The sequence below is a fragment of the Mastigoproctus giganteus genome, chromosome 10 (assembly GCF_048544385.1).
Source record: "Mastigoproctus giganteus isolate SK-2022 chromosome 10, ASM4854438v1, whole genome shotgun sequence".
Taxonomy (NCBI): domain Eukaryota; kingdom Metazoa; phylum Arthropoda; class Arachnida; order Uropygi; family Thelyphonidae; genus Mastigoproctus; species Mastigoproctus giganteus.
Genome location: NC_143584.1, coordinates 168986677 through 169004849, shown reverse-complemented (window position 1 = coordinate 169004849; position 18173 = coordinate 168986677). Strand labels below are relative to the sequence as shown.

Sequence of the window (18173 nt, the reverse complement as noted above, 5' to 3'; positions counted from 1 at the left end):
ATTAGCCGCTTTTGTACTTCTTGTGTTGAAGCTTACGCTAAAACCGACCATTTGTATGTAGTGTGTTGGGTGTGTAAATGTTATGATGTGTTCTGTTGTTATGTTTTCGGCCGGTACCTGGCTCTTAGCAGGTGGGACGCGGCAACACCTGGTCACCATGCCCCACCCCCCAGCCCCACCACGTGGAGGCGGTCAGGATCTACTATCATCTTGCTGATCCAAACCGCATAAAACCCCAGCATAGATCAAATTTAGTGAACGAAAGAAATATTGGATACAGTGGGAACAGTATGGGATGGAAGGGAAAGGAAAGTATAGAAAAGCGGAGGATCAAACAGATGGAACGAAACGGAAGTTATAGAAGAACCGGAAGTTATAGAAGAACATAGATTAAAGACATAGGAGGGAGTGGAAAATTACACATCTTTCATTTCCTTGAGAAATCCCATCCCGACATAGAGCAGCATTCGAAGATCTTCAGCAAGCCGCAATCATGGGAAAAATCATCATAGAACCACTTCCAGTCAGGATCACCAAGAGTTAAAGTTATCTCCATGGTCCTATCCTCTTGAGGGAATGAAAAAGGTTTATGTACCACATCAGACCAGAATTAGCAAGGTAATTTCCTCTTACTGGTCCATACTTTTGAAGAAATACAGAAGGAAGTTGGTCTTCGACAAACCAGCAATGTTACGGAGTAGAGTTTAGTCCTGAGCCCATCAGTCACAGGTCCAACAATGACACAGCACTGGGTTTAAGATGTGTCGCACAAACGTCAAGATAAAACTTCTTACTCAGTTATTCAGTCCGAGAATGTCAGCAGCGCTGTCAATAAAATGGCTGAATTTGAACTCCTGGTCAGGACAACTAATGCTGATATAACAGAGCTAACAGAAACGTGGCGCCACCAGGAAATTAGGGATGACGAGTTCCACTATGGTATGTATAATGTAATATTATACATTATGTAATATATGTAATGAAATATTAAGAAAGATTGGGAAGACAGAAGAGGTGGTGGTGTCATGCTTCTTAGTCTACCGCGCAGACTAAGAAGACAGAAGAGGTGGTGGTGTCATGCTTCTTAGTCTGCGCGGTAGCACGGTGGTATCGTCACCGTCCTCCCCACACTGGGTGGAAAAGGCCGGGTTCGAACCCCGTCGATGACGCGAGGAACATTAATGGGCTTTTTTCACTCCGTGGCTGAGTTAGTCGGTCTCAGGCGTAGATAGCAAGGTTTTTCCCCCCAGAAACTAGGGTTTTTCGTCCAGCAAATCGACCAGAGAACACACGCAATTTACAGACATATATACGGGTTTATGTAATCAATTACGGGTAACCCTAAAATAATAATTTGATTTTTTTTTTTTTTTTTATTTGTCATGCTTCTTATCAAAAGCAGCTTGAGTGAGAAAAGAGCTTCTGGTGAGTCTGAAGTTACGCCTGCCACCATAAAATATGTGTGGTAGGAGTTAGTTGGAAGAGAAAATACAATGAGAGTGGAAGTCAACAGACCAGAAGAATATGACGAGAATACATGCAGATGGATGGACAAATAAGCGCAAATGTCTTATTGTCTTATTATGGGTGAATTCAATCTGGCAGATTGAATTCATCCAGATTGATTGGAATAAGTGGGAGGGAAACTAACCTTGGGGAATTTTTTTTCTAAATAAACTACGATTATTATTTGTACCAGCATGTCAGAGATAATACTAGGGGTGAGAATATTCTTGACTTCATCATTACTCACGAATTAGATGACATCACAGTGCTTAAAACAGAACAACCATTGGCAGGTAGTGATCATGCAGTCGTCAGTTGGAAGATGAAGAAAGATGTTGCAGTAGTTAAAGGTAAAGGCACTGGTTTTAATTTTAGAAGAGGGGACTTTGATAGTTTAAGACGCTATATGGCATCTCTTAATTGGGCAGATTGAAAAGCTAAGGCGAATACACTTGAATTATGGAATATCTTCAAAGCAAAAATCACAGAAGCAATGAACGCATACATACCATTAAGAAATCATTGCAAGAGGAGACTGCCAGAATGGATGAATGCCGAGCTGGCCGGTCAAATAGAGCAGAAAAAGATAGCATGGGACATTTACAGAGCGAGGAATAGTACTGAAGCCTACGACTACAAGTTGATTTATAATAGAACCACAGATAAAGTTAGAGAGGCCAAGACTGCATATGAGAAAGCATTGGCCAAGACAGTAACGAATGGGGACAAGGAATTTTTCATGAATGAGAATACAAGGAAAGCCCTCTTGAGTAGCACAGTTTGTAGAATCGCCCTCCTCCCTACACCGGATGGAAAAGACCTGAGTTCGAGTCCCGTCGATGACGGGAGAGGAATTTTTGTGAGCCTTTTTTCTCAACGTGGCTGAGTTCGTTGGTCTCAGGCGTGGGTAGTATGGTTAACTCTTCTGTTTTCATCCAGAAAACAGAAAATCGACCATAGAGCACACGCCATTTACAGACAGTACATACGAGCAATATGACCTTGATTGCTAATGCTCCTAAAACTCTACTACAACAACAAGAACAATACAAGAAAGAATAAAAGCGAATCAGATCGGACCTTTATGCACTGGGTATCACAGGCAGCGATACTAAGTCCCGCTCTTTTTTGCTCTCAGACTAAACCAACTAACCAATGAACTTCGAAATACAGTGCAACCGTATCTCTTTGCAGATGGCCCCATCTCATTCTCGATAAATATTATATACAGAAAAACAACTGAGGATTTCAGTAAATAAAATCACTGCATGGGCAAACTGAAATAGCTATTATCGCTTAAAACAAAAAACAGAAGCTACACATTTCTGTAAAAAAACGTAACCTATGTCCAGGTTCCTCCCTAGTTATAGTACATCGACAGGACCACACGATTCGCTTTACTTAGCGTGCGATTCATTGGAAAAAACTGAAGAAAATTAATGTTCTTCCAGCAATATCTCTGATCGTACCACCCTCTTTAACCTCTTTAGATAAAAATCCATATCTAAAGGATCGATCTCTTATCAGATCATGCCTTGACAATGGAGCTCCAGTCTATGACTCTTTCAGAAAGATTGCCCAATTCTGGCTTGAACCTGTTCAGCGCAACGCACTCAGTATTGCTTCAGGGGCCTTTAAACTTTCCTCAATTCAAAGTTTGTAGCCATCACTGTATCTCAGAAAGAAAATGCTATTAATAAGCTATGCATCTAATAATTGGACCCTGCCAACTCAAACTATTTATCCATACTTTTTTAAACCTTAATCGACAGCATTACAAACAAATAAGCTTCATATGAACAAAATTGCAAACATTCGACTTCATGAGATCACTTTTAACTGAAACCATCGGATTAACAAACTTTAGCAATATACGGACCCATCCGGATGCCAATTTCAGCAAATACGAGTTATTTTACCCTGTAGGGGAGAAATTCCCTGGAAAGCCTAAATATTAACCATTTTTAACACTGCCCACACTCAAAATTATGCTAATTATAATAGCTGTTGCAATCTTACCTACCTACGCTGTTTCAGCTTCTCCACCAACAGAATTCGGAAATTTTAGAATGGTGAGGACTTTCAGCAATGTACTCACTGCCATATTGTTTTTACAGTAAAAATTTTTTTACTTGGCTGCTCCTTTTATCAGCAGGAAAGACTGATGTCAAAATTTGCTGATGATGTGAAGATTGGGAGAATGATTAGTGATCAGCGCTGAGCAATGCTTCTTCAGGATGACTTGGACAGGCTTCAAGGATCTGAAAAGTGGCAGCTGATTTAATGCAGAAAAATGTATAAAGTCTTACACTGGGGAACAGCAACCCCAAAATAACTCATACATTTAGGGCTGAATTAAAAATAGTGGAGGAAGAAAGCAATTTATCGAACATTTGTTTTTAGAAATAAGGAGGTCATAATTAAGCTGTATAAAGCAATTTTAAACCCACTTTGGAATATTGTATCCAAGTATGGAGTATGGAGATCATACCTTTTAAAAGACATCGAGGTGAGATATGCAAGGGGCACCCATATGAGGAAAAACTTCGAGTGGCTACAGAGCTTGGCGACCAGGTACCTTGCAGGGGTGCCCTTATTTCAGGTCCGTAGGTTCTGAGAGTAGATAGCAAAATAAAAGAAGGCGAAATTTTCACTGTTATAAATTATTTCAGAGCTATGGAACATAAATTCAAATTACGGGGAAGAGATTTAGACTGGATTGTCTTTTCTTTTAGCCAGCAAGTTGTTAATTAATTAGTTAAGGCTGACAGCTTGGAAAGTTCAGTCAGCTGGATTATTACCTACTGTAGCAAAAGCCTGTGACCTCCTTGCACTATATAGGTCATACTAATACTAAAGACAAGAGATATTTTTCTCTCTTAGAAATCCCACGGCGGACTAGCATTTTGGGAGCCGCCTTACATAAAATACCAATACAGTACACGTTTACATGTTTCATAGAAATCTAAAGGTACACGTAACATCGAAACATTTTGGGAAATAAAGCAAGTCGAGAGGAGCTCTTCACCTTTCTAAAGAAGATACGCGTGTTTTTCTTTTTTCATTTCTAATCGGTGCCATCTCGAAATTTGATATATAATAGCTGCGATGGTACAATATGACCACTACAGCCTTGTACCAAAACACCTTACAATAACAATATCCCAATCACAAGGAACATGTATTATTCTAAAGCAAAGTTTGCTAGATTATTATCGCTCAGCTATGACGCGATAATTCATTATATATTGAATTAGTTAAAATATAAGATTAACGATAGGCAGATAGATTTTCAGGTATAGAGAGAGGCTGAGTAGAAAGAAAGAAAAACATACGAAGATTATTCAAAGCAGTAAAAAGAATCTACATTGATAAATTACTTTCACAGCAACACTTTTTTTTTTTTTTTTTTTTCATACGGTAATACTTACGAATAATAAATAAATGTCTTACCTTTGACTTTCATGTTATATTGAGAAAGTTAAACCATCTAACTAGTTTACTCGCTTCGATAACGCCAGGTAGATTCGCAATGTCAGTTTTCTTAATTGATAACCGTACAAGGTCAAAGTTCGGCATTGCTAAATTGCGGTTCGATCAATTTACTTAGACTTAAAAAATATAAATTAGCAATATAGGCATCTACTTGATTTACACAAGCGAAAAGCTTTCACGTCCACCAAAAAAGTGCACGTGCTTTATTAAAAAATTCGATAGAATGCCACCTGGAGTATTAATCGATTGAAATAAATATTTTCGCCTATACTCTACATCTTGGGAATCATTTAAATAAAAAAAAAAAATAAAAGAGTAAAGGATTCTATTTATCCATGGAAAAAGAGGGAAAAACTGCCTGACATTTGAGAAATTTCGAATTTAGTGAAATGCTGGTCAATACTTATCGTCCGTTATATACAGTTCCGTCGTCTGCTATCTTTTACCTTCCACCGATATTTTAACAACGCTCCCGTCTGCGCACATCCATCCGCTTTTCCCGGTATTTTTCCGCGCATGCTTACTTTACTTTCACATTTGAAGCTGATTGTAACGAGTTTATGATACAGTTGCATTTGCACGCGACACCGAATTGATCAAAGTAATTTCGCTGTACAGTATACAGGTGTGTATTTAATTACCAGAAGTGGTCGGCTGTGGCTTAATAATGTATGAGCCCCGCACTCGCATCATTTCTTAACCTGCAAAGAATGGTATAATTCAGCATTTTGCCTTAATGAGGTTGGGAAACGTCAAATGTAACTAGAAAAAAAAAAAAAGAATTGTCATACACTATTTTTGTAACATACCAACTTGAAATCATACACAAGTCAACTGGAAGATTCGTTATTTTAAGTTTAAAAATAAAAAACAAGCGTCCGTGATATATATTTTTTTAAATAAGTTTAAATTACTCGCACATTCTGAATAGTAAAAAAAGTGCACGCAAAAATGATAAATCATTTTCTAGATTGTGCGCTAAATATTGAAGTGATGATTAACACAAAATTAACCTGATGAAATATAAAAATAAAATTATTATTAAATTAATACTTAATATCAATTAAATAATAGCTAATATTTGAGACGCTAAAAGAACTTTTGGCGCTCGGTAATACATCTAATGAAAATAATACCTAAAAAAAAAAAAAAAACTTATAAGCAAATTTTAAACGGTTTCATGTTCTTCTAAAATATTAATAGAGCGTGATAGAGTAAATAAAATAAAACAGAGTGATATAAATAAATAATAGTTATATAATTAAAATTATATACATTTTATAAAAATAATTATATAATTAAAGAAATTAAACTATTTCTAGGTTTGTAGACACATTTATAAATGGATCCAATTCAAATTGGATTCAATCCTTTTAAGCAGATAAGTGGATCTAACGGTCGCTTGGGAGACCAGCCTATTGATGGAACATTTGCTTGTTTCTTTTTTAGCATGTATTGGGGGTGTGTATTGAACGGTGGTCTTCCTATAAACCGTGTATTGGGGGTATGAATTCCCCCGAAAACTGGAGGTCATACAGGTTCGGGATTCCTTTTCTTGTAAAGGAAAGAACCACTGCTTCTAAACCTGGCCGCAGTGACAAAGCAGCTATTGGAAGAAAATTCATTTATCAATGAGCTGTTACCAAAATAAAATTATGACTTTCTATCCAATACAATTATAGTCATCCCTAGTTCGAGGCTAGTTAATCTCATTAATTTTGTGTACAGAATATAAATCAACAGTTATAAAACAGACGAAACTTCCTTTAGTAAATGTTATTTCTGTTCGGCTCAGCTGTTGACATATTATGGTTTATTATTCTACAGACAAAAAAGCTACTAACTAATTTTACTTTCAAATAACTCATACCCAGGGTGGAGCTTAAATCGAGGACGTCAGCTGAATGTGTTTGCATAGTCCTCTTCTGTGTACAGCAGAATTTCCTGGCTGTGTGGCTCGAGGCAGCGAGCTATTGGTTGTGTGCCCTTCATAATTTTTGCTATGGACACTGTAAATTAACGAACAGAGCAGAGAATTCACCTTTCTCAATTACTCTATTTTTAACTAGTTCATAAATATTTTTTGGTACAATTTTGTACTCTTTTATTGATCATTTATTTTAAAAAAATAATAATACAGTAGTAATAAAAAAAAAAATTTGCTCACTGACTTCCTAATTAAAAAAAAAAAAAGAAAAAAAAAATTATGGAGGTCTAATGCGTCCCGTAGGAAAAAAATGCTTTCTTCGTTTTAGCAACGCTTAAGAATATTTGTGTAATTTATGAATTTTCGTAATATATATATATATATATAATACATACATATTTTTTATGTTCTCCTTTAAGTTTCACAACGTGCAGAATTGGAATCCCCTTTAGACAAAATAAGTTTGCCTGTTTTGTTGGTACAATTTTTATTCAACAAAAAAAAAAAAAAAAAAACATCAAAGGGATGAGGGGGAGAATGCCGAACTCATGTACCTAGGATTCGTGACATGTAATTGCGGCTCTGACTATATGCCGTTATTGTCATATAGAATAACACCATGAACTTGTAATAATTTGCAAAATGTGGGTCTGATGTCTTCCACTCCTTCACAGGTGTTAATGATGGATTACGAACGAAGTCTGCATGCTTCACTGTTAATATTGATATTATATTAAAATTAGCTACCCAAATATTTGGGGGAAAATATTTTATCAGTTACAAAGTTTTTTTGAAGAGTCCATGTATTATTCATTATATTAATTAATAATCTAATAATCTATAAATATTATTGTTAGATCGTCAGTTTAACTTCTCGCCCTTTCTGTAATTTTTTTTTTAAATTCTATATTTTTTATATCTGTACCCAGAAATGTTCCTTTCCACTCCCACCTATCGCACACAGATAAGGGCACTTTATCTATAACCATTTCTTGACAGGCATCAGTTCTATACATGAAATGTGAAGAGAGTGGGGGTTGATTGTGTAAACACCTGATTTTCTACAACTGCTTGCAACAGCAGAGTTATCAGTAGCCAAAACTTCAGATTTCGTCGTTGTGTGTTATTGTAATTGATAAAAAGGATCCGCTTTTAAAAAATAATATACTAGTAACCTCCGAACAGCAATAAGAATATTTAATAGTTTCTTTTAAAGTGAAATTTCGATTTTTTATTTTTTTATTTTTTATTTTTTTTTTGGAGGTGATCAGAGGTTTGGAGGTTGCGAGGCTTGGTAACGAAGTGACTTCGCTGTTTGCTATCCTTTTGGAAAGGTCTATGATTCTTCGACTCCCCTTCACTGATTTAAAGAACTAATATAAAAGTGGTTTCACTGGGGTTGTAAGCAATCTGAGGCGGAGGTGTAGGGCTTCTCCCGAGATTTATTTTCGGGTTTTCATCCCAAATATAAAAAATGGGCCTTGAACTCCCCGCCTATCAGGTCTGCTAAAAGTCACAGAGATTGTTAAGCAAGCGTGAGACAACGTAATCAAAGTTAGTTCAGGCTTTTCTAAGATAAGTTAGTGTCCTAAGTTGAAAACCAGTCTGACGGATGACAGCTGTATTGTATGCTTGGATAAAAAAGAAAGAAACAGAAAAAGTCAAATTAAAGTTGCCCAAGAACAATATATCCACCCACGTACGTACGTATATTCATAAAATACGTATGTTCTTTGGTCGGTTTGTCTTCTTTGCTGGACAAAAAACCCGAGTTTCTTGGGGAAAACGTTGCTGCCTTCTTCTAGGACCTACTAGCTGAGCCACTGGGTGAAAAAAGCCAACAAAAGTTCCTCGCGTCACTGATGAGATTCGAACCCGGGCCTCTTCTATCCGGTGTGAGGAAGACTGTGATTATAACTACTGTGCTACCCGCATGGAGGCGCCTCCGTATCCAGGTAGGCAGGAGCAGCAGTGCGTAGCACATGCTTCTTGATTAGACCGGGGTTCGAGCCCGTGACCACCAAATACGGAGGATGCGGAAAGGTCAGGGAATGCCCACCGCATATCCCCGGAGCAATATGGCCTTAGTTGCTAATGCTCCTAAATAACAACAACAACAACAACCCGCATGGACTGAGTCCAGCTATTTCCAACGAAGAAGAAAACTGTTTTTAAGCATGAGAGAATCGAAATGAGATTCTCTGCAGTCTTTATACTTTAATGACAGTTGATATACATTGATACGACTTAGCAAAAGAGAACTTTTTTTTTTTTTTTTTTTTTTGGTTCTACGACAAACGATTACTAGTTAATTGGTTTTTTTTTTTTTTTTTGGTTTTTTTTATTGGTGTTGTGTGGGAGAACTGTGAAAGGGAGGGAGTATTTCAGGATCGTGGACAACCTGACTTACCCCAGGAAAGGCGCATATTTGATACCTTTTCATTGCTTCTTTATGCGACTTATAATAAAGTGATTGTCATGCAGGACAACAGTCTAAAGCAGAGGTGGAGCGCTGCCTCACCTCTCATTGCTACCCACATTTGGAGTTATTTGTTCCTTTCTGTCCATCAACCACCCACTTGATGACCGTGGTTTCGTGACTGTCCGCCATTCCCGGGCACTGACATTTTGCATGGCTAAAAATGTCGATGTTAGACTAGTTAAGGCCAATAGTTAATACAAGTAACAAGATGGGTTTTTAAAACTGGAATTAGGTAGGGAGACTTCATTCTTCAACTCTGAAATCTTATGGTGGGCTACCAGCAGATAGTAACTGCTGATGACAATCATTTTAAGGCGTATTAAAATTAGAAAAGAAATCCTGAACTCCAAAACAACATTGTACTTTGGTCTGGACTGCAGATCTCTGCCCACACTCTAACGAGGCCATACCAATGCTCAAATATGTTCCGATTGTAAGGAAATCCAAGTAGGATTTAAAGTTTACCTTTTTGGGAAAGTCAGTAAGCGAACCACTCACCTGAATCATAAGATACGCCCATTAGATAGTTATAGTTGTTGCAGTCTATGCAGAAATGTGGACGGTACGCTAAGAGCCTGCAGGAATACATGATCCTCAGCTAATCCAATATGTACAACGCTGCCTTTATCCCATACCATTATATACCTCAATATTGTCCTCGGCAACCAAAACTCTCTTAAGCAAATTGTTTGATGTAAAGTAGCGTTTCCAAAACTGGGATCCGCGAAACGTCCAGAAGGGGTATAAAGTAATGTGCAGGGGCGCCTCCCCCAGCAGCATCCCCAGCTATTTAAATATAGATATACAGTAAACGGAGTTATATGAAATATTGTGAAGAACAATGCAACGCAATGAATATTTTTATTAAACGGACCCGCATATAGTACGTATAGGCATCCTCTAGTTGAAGTTATATTATGAGGTGATGTGTAAGTAAAACATTATTTCTAAGACACACGATTTTGTGAAATTTGATTCGATCATGGCCTCCATGCTTCCCCATGAAGTAAATCGCGTGACAGTGAATAAACTTCAGCAACTTAGTTTTTCACAATTATCTCTTTAGGAGGGAGTATATGATGAGAGCCTTGTCGATCAATGCGGCCCTGGAAAGATTGTGCAAAGCTCAAGGGGTAGAATTTTTTTCACCTGGTCTGTACTTGTTAACAGGAGAGATTGCTTCTACAGGGATGGGATACACTTAAATAGAAAGGGTGCAAGAATATTTGCTGATGCTATCGAGGCAGTGTTAGGTGGGTCGGAAAACTGCTAGCTTGGGGGGAGACAAAGACCAATAGATTGACAGTAGCCACTGGCAGAGGTGAAAGAGATTCTTGCACTGCTTCTATTAGAATGAGCAGAAGCCTGAAAAACAAGATGCATGGTATTTCAGAGACTGCTGGGAGCCATTGCGGTACAAGTAAACACATGGGTTGTGTTAGGGTAGCTAAGAATAGAAACAGGTGCAGGTATACTTGCGTGTACACCAATGCTAGGAGTTTAGTAAATAAATTTGATGAATTTGAGGTATTGCTCAAAACATCAAAGGCAGATATTGTTGGGATATCAGAGACGTGGTGTCACACAGATATAAGGGATGCAGAACTGCAATTTGGGGAGTACAACGTCTACAGAAAGGATAGACAGGATAGGAAGGGGGGAGGGGTTATGCTATTAGTTAAGAAACACATAAAAACCAAGGAAGTGAAGCCAGTCGACATCGCTGGACAGTGCAGTGTTGAGTCAGTTTGGTGTGACATAAGCATTGGGAGATCAAAATTGAGAGTAGGAGTGTGCTATAGGCCTAATGACTCTGATGAGTATAATAAGAAACTGTACAGGGAAATAGAGTGGGCCAGTAAATCAGAGAGTCTTATAATGGGGGATTTTAATTTCCCAGATATTGACTGGAATTTGGGGGCTGGTCACTCACACACTAGCAGGGCTTTTGTGGATTTATTGGATGATTGTTTTCTACATCAGCATGTTCGGGAGGCAACTAGAGGGAGTAATACTCTTGATTTGATTATCAGCAGTGATTCTTCATGCATTAAGAATCTGCAGATAAATGAATCACTAGGTGGCAGTGATCACAGTGTGCTGAAGTGGGATTTACTCAAAGAGGTAACTACCATTAGGGGTAAAGGGAAGGGTTATTGCTTCCGTAAAGGCGACTACGATGGACTGAGACAGTATTTAAATTCTATACAGTGGGACCAACTGATGATGTTACCAACAGCAAATTCAAAATGGGAAGCATTCAAAGAACTTATCTTGGAAGCTACTAGGCTTTACATACCAACTAAGAAATATTGTTCAAGGTTTAGGAAAAATGGATGTCAGATGAACTAATGAGGCATATGGCAGAGAAGAAAAATGCATGGGATACTTACAAATTAACACATGACACAGAAGCCTATGATAGATACAAGTTGATATGCAACCAAGTTACAAAGAAGGTTAGGCAGGCGAAGGCAGATTACGAGAAATCCTTGGCAAGGGATGCAAAGAAAAACAGCAAAGAGTTCTTTACTTATGTAAACTCTAGAAGGAAGGGGATGAATCAGATTGGTCCACTTGATATTGATGGGTCAAGTGTTGATGATCCTGCTCAGGTAGCTAACAAACTAAATGAATATTTTGCATCGACATTCACACATGAGGAGTTATTCAGCGAGGGGAATGCCAGAGGTGTATTCAACTCTAGCAGTAAGCTACAGAATCTTGAAATAACTGGGAGTAAAGTGGAGGAGAAACTGTTGAAGATAAGCACAAGAAAGGCACCCGGGGTGGATGGGATCTATCCAGTTATATTAAAGGAGGCAGCAAAGGAAGTAAGCAAACCCTTAGCCATAATTATGAGAGCTTCCTTGGACTCAGGGGAGGTACCCATAGACTGGAAATGTGCAAATGTGACCCCAATTCACAAAGGAGGATCAAAGGCTGACACAAGTAATTATAGACCTGTGAGCTTAACTTCTGTTCCAGGAAAATTAATGGAGGCACTGGTTAAAGAAGCACTGCAGGATCATTTAGACAAGACTTCAGTTATAGCTCGGACACAGCATGGTTTCGTTAAGGGGAAATCTTGCCTGACCAATTTGATTAGATACTATGATGCAGTCACAAAAGAACTGGATGCAAGGAATAGCTTTGATATTATATACTTGGATCTTAGAAAAGCTTTTGATACTGTTGCACATGGAAGACTGCTACACAAATTGGAGCAGTGTGACATTGGAGGCAAATTGCTGCTACGGATAAAGGGGTGGTTGAGGGGGAGAAGACAGAGAGTGGTAATCAATGGACACTGCTCATCGTGGACTAATGTTATTAGTGGAGTCCCTCAGGGCTCAGTGTTGGGTCCATTATTGTTTTCTGTATTTATAAATGATATTGATGATGGTATATCAAGCTTAATGTCCAAGTTTGCAGACGATACAAAGGTTGGCAGGGTTGTCAAGGACACTACTGACACTATGCTGCTGCAACAGGATCTGGAAAGGTTGAGCAGATGGGCTGAGAGGTGGCAAATGAAGTTTAACATTGACAAATGTAAAGTACTACACATGGGAAACAGCAACCCCAGAGCAACGTATCAACTCTGTGGTACTACACTGACAGTGGTAGAGAATGAAAGGGACTTGGGGGTGGTTGTGCAGGCAGATATGAAGTTCTCTGAGCAGTGCAGACGGGCTGCAAGAGTAGCTCATGGAGTATTGTCAATGATATACAGGAATTTTTCCAGCAGGGATAAGGATGTGATTATTCCCTTGTATAAGGCAATGGTCAGGCCACACCTGGAGTACTGTATACAGGTCTGGAGGCCTCATTTCAAGAAGGATGTAGAGCTGATGGAACGAGTACAGAGAAGGGCAACAAGATTAGTGAATGGAACAAAAGGGTGCTCTTACGAAGAAAGGCTTAAGTTTTGCAAATTACTTGTCTGGAGACTAGGCACCAGCGAGGTGATCTGATAGAGGTGTATAAAGCCTTGAATGGTTTGAGCATGCTCAATGCTGATGGGATTCTTCCTCTAGCTCAGAAAAATCACCTGAGAGGGCATAAATTCAAATTGAGGAAAGACAGATGCAGGATAGACGTGCGGAAATTTGCCTTTAGCCAGCGGGTGGTTGGTTGGTGGAACAGCCTTCCATCCCTTGTAGTGGAGGTTGATAGCCTAAATAAGTTTAAGGCTCAGCTGGACAGGTATTTTGAACGAACAGAGGGGTGAAGTGGAAGTGGGTTTTTTTTTTTTTTTTTTTTTTGGCTGATGCTGCATAAGCTTGCTTTCTTGCATCAAATGCCTCTACTAATGCTAATGCTAATGCTAATGCTAATCTCTACAATAAAAAAATGCTATTAAAAAAGAAGGCCACCCGACATCAAATATTCAAATTTCTCAGCGGGGAATAAGTAATAATAAGGAATATATTCGCAGTTTTAAAACTGAATGGTACCAAAGGAAAAGTTGGCTTTGTGGTTGTGAAGTTAAAAATGCATTGTTTTGTTTTTCATGTTTACTGTTCGGAGGTGACTTAATGTGGACAAAAAATTGGCTTTACAAACATAAACAGAATAAAAGAAAAAACTTTAAAACATGAGAGTTCGAAGAAACATATTGATAATGTGATTTCACTATCGCTTTTAGGAAGCGTAAATATTAAAGAACAGCTTGACGAGGCCTACAGAGTTTCGATCTGCAAACATAACGAAAAAGTTACCAAGAATCGTGAGGTATTATCTAAAATAATAGACTGCATTAAATTTTGTGGACAGTTTGAAATTCCTTTACGTGGACATGACGAAAAAGACGATTCTAAAAATCCAGGAGTATTCAGAGGATTACAGATCACAGATACAGCCAGGACCTCACTTACGCATGTTACGATCTCGCGAGATATGATAATGAAAGCAATTAACAGCCTACCCAACAAACCTACAGTTAGTCCCGACGGATTTCCGCTCTTCATTCTCAAAATTTGCAGTGTCTACGTGATCGACCTTTTGCATAGCATATTCAACCGCATTCTACAGTCTGGTTTCACACCGACAATGTGGAATATCTATCACACCCCCTACCAGTAAGTACCGAAAACTAACAAACCGAATGTCCTAAAAGGCTACAGGGCAATCTCCATATCCTGCGGGCTGCTAAAAGTCTTTGAAAAATCGATCCAGCCCATCTTAGTCGAATACTATTTCAACAGACGACCACAGCATCTCCATACTGTTATTCCGAGAAGGTCCACACTGTCTAATCTCTTAATGACCAGCTAGACAATCCAAAAAGCCCTAAATACTAAGAAACAACTCGAAATCGTATTCCTGGATATAGAAGCAGCCTTTGACACACTTTGCACAAGAGAGCTGGTGAAAATTTTGAAACATTACTTCAGAATCGAAGGAAACCTACTTATTATTCTAAACCAACTTCTTAACAACAGAAAAATTATTATCAAATATAACCATACATTGGAGAGCACCATCACGACCTCTGTCGGCATCCCACAAGGGGGAGTTCTTTCCTCATGGTTCTTTGCCACTGCTTTGGAGCCCTTCCTTGCCAAGCACCCAAACTTCCTTGCATATGCTGACGATCTCACGATGTTCGTCACATTAGATGATCCAGCAAAAGCAGATGCTGTCGCCTTTAAAACACAGAACGTCCTGGTTGAACTTCAGGATTATCTACGATGTCTCGGACTAGAGTTGAGCCCTCAGAAAGCAGCACAGATGACCTTCACAAAAAGGAAGACAAAGAATGAAATTACACTGAAAATCAACGGGACCGTCATTGAAACGGTAAACTCGCACACCGATTTAGGGTTGAAGTGGGATGACAGACTTCAAAGACCAAAATGGCCAGGCAGAAAACGCTTGCTATTCTCTGGGAAATCCGACAGGAGCTGGTCGGTCTTAGGCCACGAGAGTTTATCTTGGATTACGTGCAAAGAAATTTGATCCCCGTACCACTCTATACATCTGTGCTTTGGTTAGGGGCCTCTCCTGCTCAACTCAAGAGATTCCTTGGGACAGGGTATTGGCTCCTGAGATGGTTAAACAGGGTAATGGGCCACCCTTTTACCATCTCTCGGAGCGTGCTCTATGCAAACCTTGGCCTGAAACCATGGGAAACCATCATCAAGGAGAGGAACCTGCACACATTGGCTCAACTCCTTTGTGGCCGAATGGATTCACCCGACATCTGGGAAGTGATGACAAACTCTCGGACTATCCAACGAACCCGGTGCAACACCTTGTCCACGATGTTCACTACAAAACCTGCAATACCTAGGATCAGGCTAATATGGTCGGACCATATAACTCCCTCGTAATCGATGCCTCAGCTTTCTGCAGCTCGAAGCGCTACAGACAAGACACCCTGAAAGAACTGTACAAAGTAGAATTATTGGATGCACCACAGTCACAGTTTTGAAACTTCAATGTTATATCATGTCATCTTACTTGTAAATACAATGTGTGTTCATATATTTTTTAAACTTGATGTGTTTATATATTTATTATATAATTTGAATATTTGTTATGTACACCCCTCTAGCCGAACCAGGCCGTTCCGGAGGTGCCCACTGATGTGTAAATAAAAAGATGTTAATAATAATAATAATAATTAATAAATTTCGCCTGTATATTAGATTCAAATTTAAAGAACAATTTAGAAAGTAATAAAGCATTTAAAGCATTTCAAAAACTATTTAGAATGATATTCTTGACTGTTTGCTGCAAATATGCCGGGATGAAATAAAAAGAGAAATTAAAGAAGCTTTATTCGTAGCTGTCATGGCTGACAACACAACAGATGTTTCAGAACATATACAAATGGTAATTGTTCTGAGATATGAACTGAATGGAGACATTTTTGAGCGTTTTTGGGGGGTTTTTTCACTCCGGAAAATCAAACGGCAGACGGAATATCGAAATGCATTCTAGATCAGTTAGACATAATCCTCGAAGGAAATACTCAAAAACTGGTTGCTCAGACATTTGATGGCGCAAGTGTGATGAAAGGCAAGAAAGGAGGAGTTCAGGCTAAAATAAAAGAAGTGTACAAAAATGCACATTTTATTCACTGCTATGCACACCAACTAAATCTGATGATGAGAAATGTAGCAAGTAGTACCCGAGATTCAAGAATATTCTTTTCGAACCTCACGTCGATGCCAACATTTTTCTAGAGATCACCACAGCGTCTCTCTGTTCTCAGAAACATATGGACAGCCGTGTTGCCCGACCTTCCCCTACAAGATGGAACTTCAATATACGCACCGTGAACAGCGTTTATGTAAATTTTGAATCCTTAAAAAAGTGCATGGAGGAACTACAAGCGACAGCAAACGCAGATAAGATGATTTCAGAAGCAACTGGAATTTTGCACACCTTGAGTAATGGAAAATTCGAGTTCCGGTTAGAACTCTTCCATCAGATAATGCCTCACGTGGAAGTTATTTATAATCAAATGCAATCTCGAGAAATTGAGGCAGTTAAAATACATGAATATATAGGAAACTTTAAGAATGCCATTCTAAAAATCAGGAATTCAATGTACTGTGAAAATCCTTCAAAAATACTCATGATTGGAGCGAAGGAAGTATGCGACTATATAAGTGTTGACATAGGTGAGAGATATTCTTTTGCAAAGCAATTAATTGCTGCTAAATTGTTTAACAAGGAGAACTTTGTTATTTTTCGTACGAAAATGCTCATGGAAGAGGTACGGGAGACTACTGAGGCATATCCCATGATTGAAAGAGAAAAACTCCTTATGGAATTACAAGTTTTCTATAGCAGACATGATCTACACAATTATTGCAAATTAACTGACTCGCTGAAATTTATCTCAGAAAATAATCTAGCTGAAGTTCTCGGTGAACTTACAAAACTCATAAAAATTCTTTTGACTATTCCGATGATTACTTCACAGCCCGAACGCTGCCATTCGACATTAAAAAGAATAAAAACATTTTTAAGAGCACTATGAATCAGGAAAGGCTAAATGCTCAAGCAATGCTTTCAATAGAGAAAAGCTTGGTCAACAGTGCACCAAACTTGAATGAAAAAGTTATTAATCTATTTTCAACAAATAAAAACCGAAGAATGGATATATATATATATATATATATATATATATATATAGGGGGCCGCAGATCTCAGTAGTTTGGGAGTCGCTGGTGTAGAGTATGGCTAAACAGAATAACTTGAGAAAGAACACTATTTCGAGATCTGAGCTGTATTCGAATCTAGAATTATGCCTTAGAAACAACAGAGTGCAGCTCAAAATATCCAAACCCCTGCAAAACATAATCAGCCGCATCACTACTCCTAGAATCAACGATATTGTCAGGAAACATGATAACAACTCGTAACCAGGCTGACGCACGACCACCTCCGTAAGCCGAACCAAATAACCTAGCTCCTCTAAGCAACGTGTTTCTAGGAAACACAATTGAGTTTGTCAACATACTAGTAATTGACTTAGACAAGCTCTTGTCTAAGAACAGAATCTTGTTTAAATAAAATTTTTGTCTAAGAATTTTGATTAGACAAACATGGTATGCATTTCTTCCAGGAGGGTTATTCGACTTAAAATAAATTATTTATATTATAATTTATTTTAAGTCGAATAACCCTCCTGGAAGAAATGCATACCATTATTTATTGATTCAGTAGTCCAATTAGCGTTTTCAAAAACATAACGTCCCTTCTTCATAATAAAAAATACAAATTTTTACTTTTTATTTTTTT

At 38.3% G+C, this 18173-nt stretch overlaps 1 protein-coding gene across 2 annotated transcripts in view; it reads right to left on the bottom strand.

Annotated features, from left to right (window-relative positions):
* Window positions 1-18173, bottom strand: part of LOC150079464 (uncharacterized) — a 125034-nt gene that overhangs the window by 93739 nt on the left and 13122 nt on the right. Inside the window, exon 1 of one of the 2 annotated variants that reach the window (XM_090384091.1) lies at window positions 4960-5051. The exons of the other annotated variant lie outside the window; for it this stretch is intronic. The gene's annotated coding sequence lies outside the window, so the exon portion shown is untranslated. Of the gene's footprint in view, window positions 1-4959; window positions 5052-18173 lie in introns of those variants that run through there. 2 annotated transcript variants of the gene reach the window in all.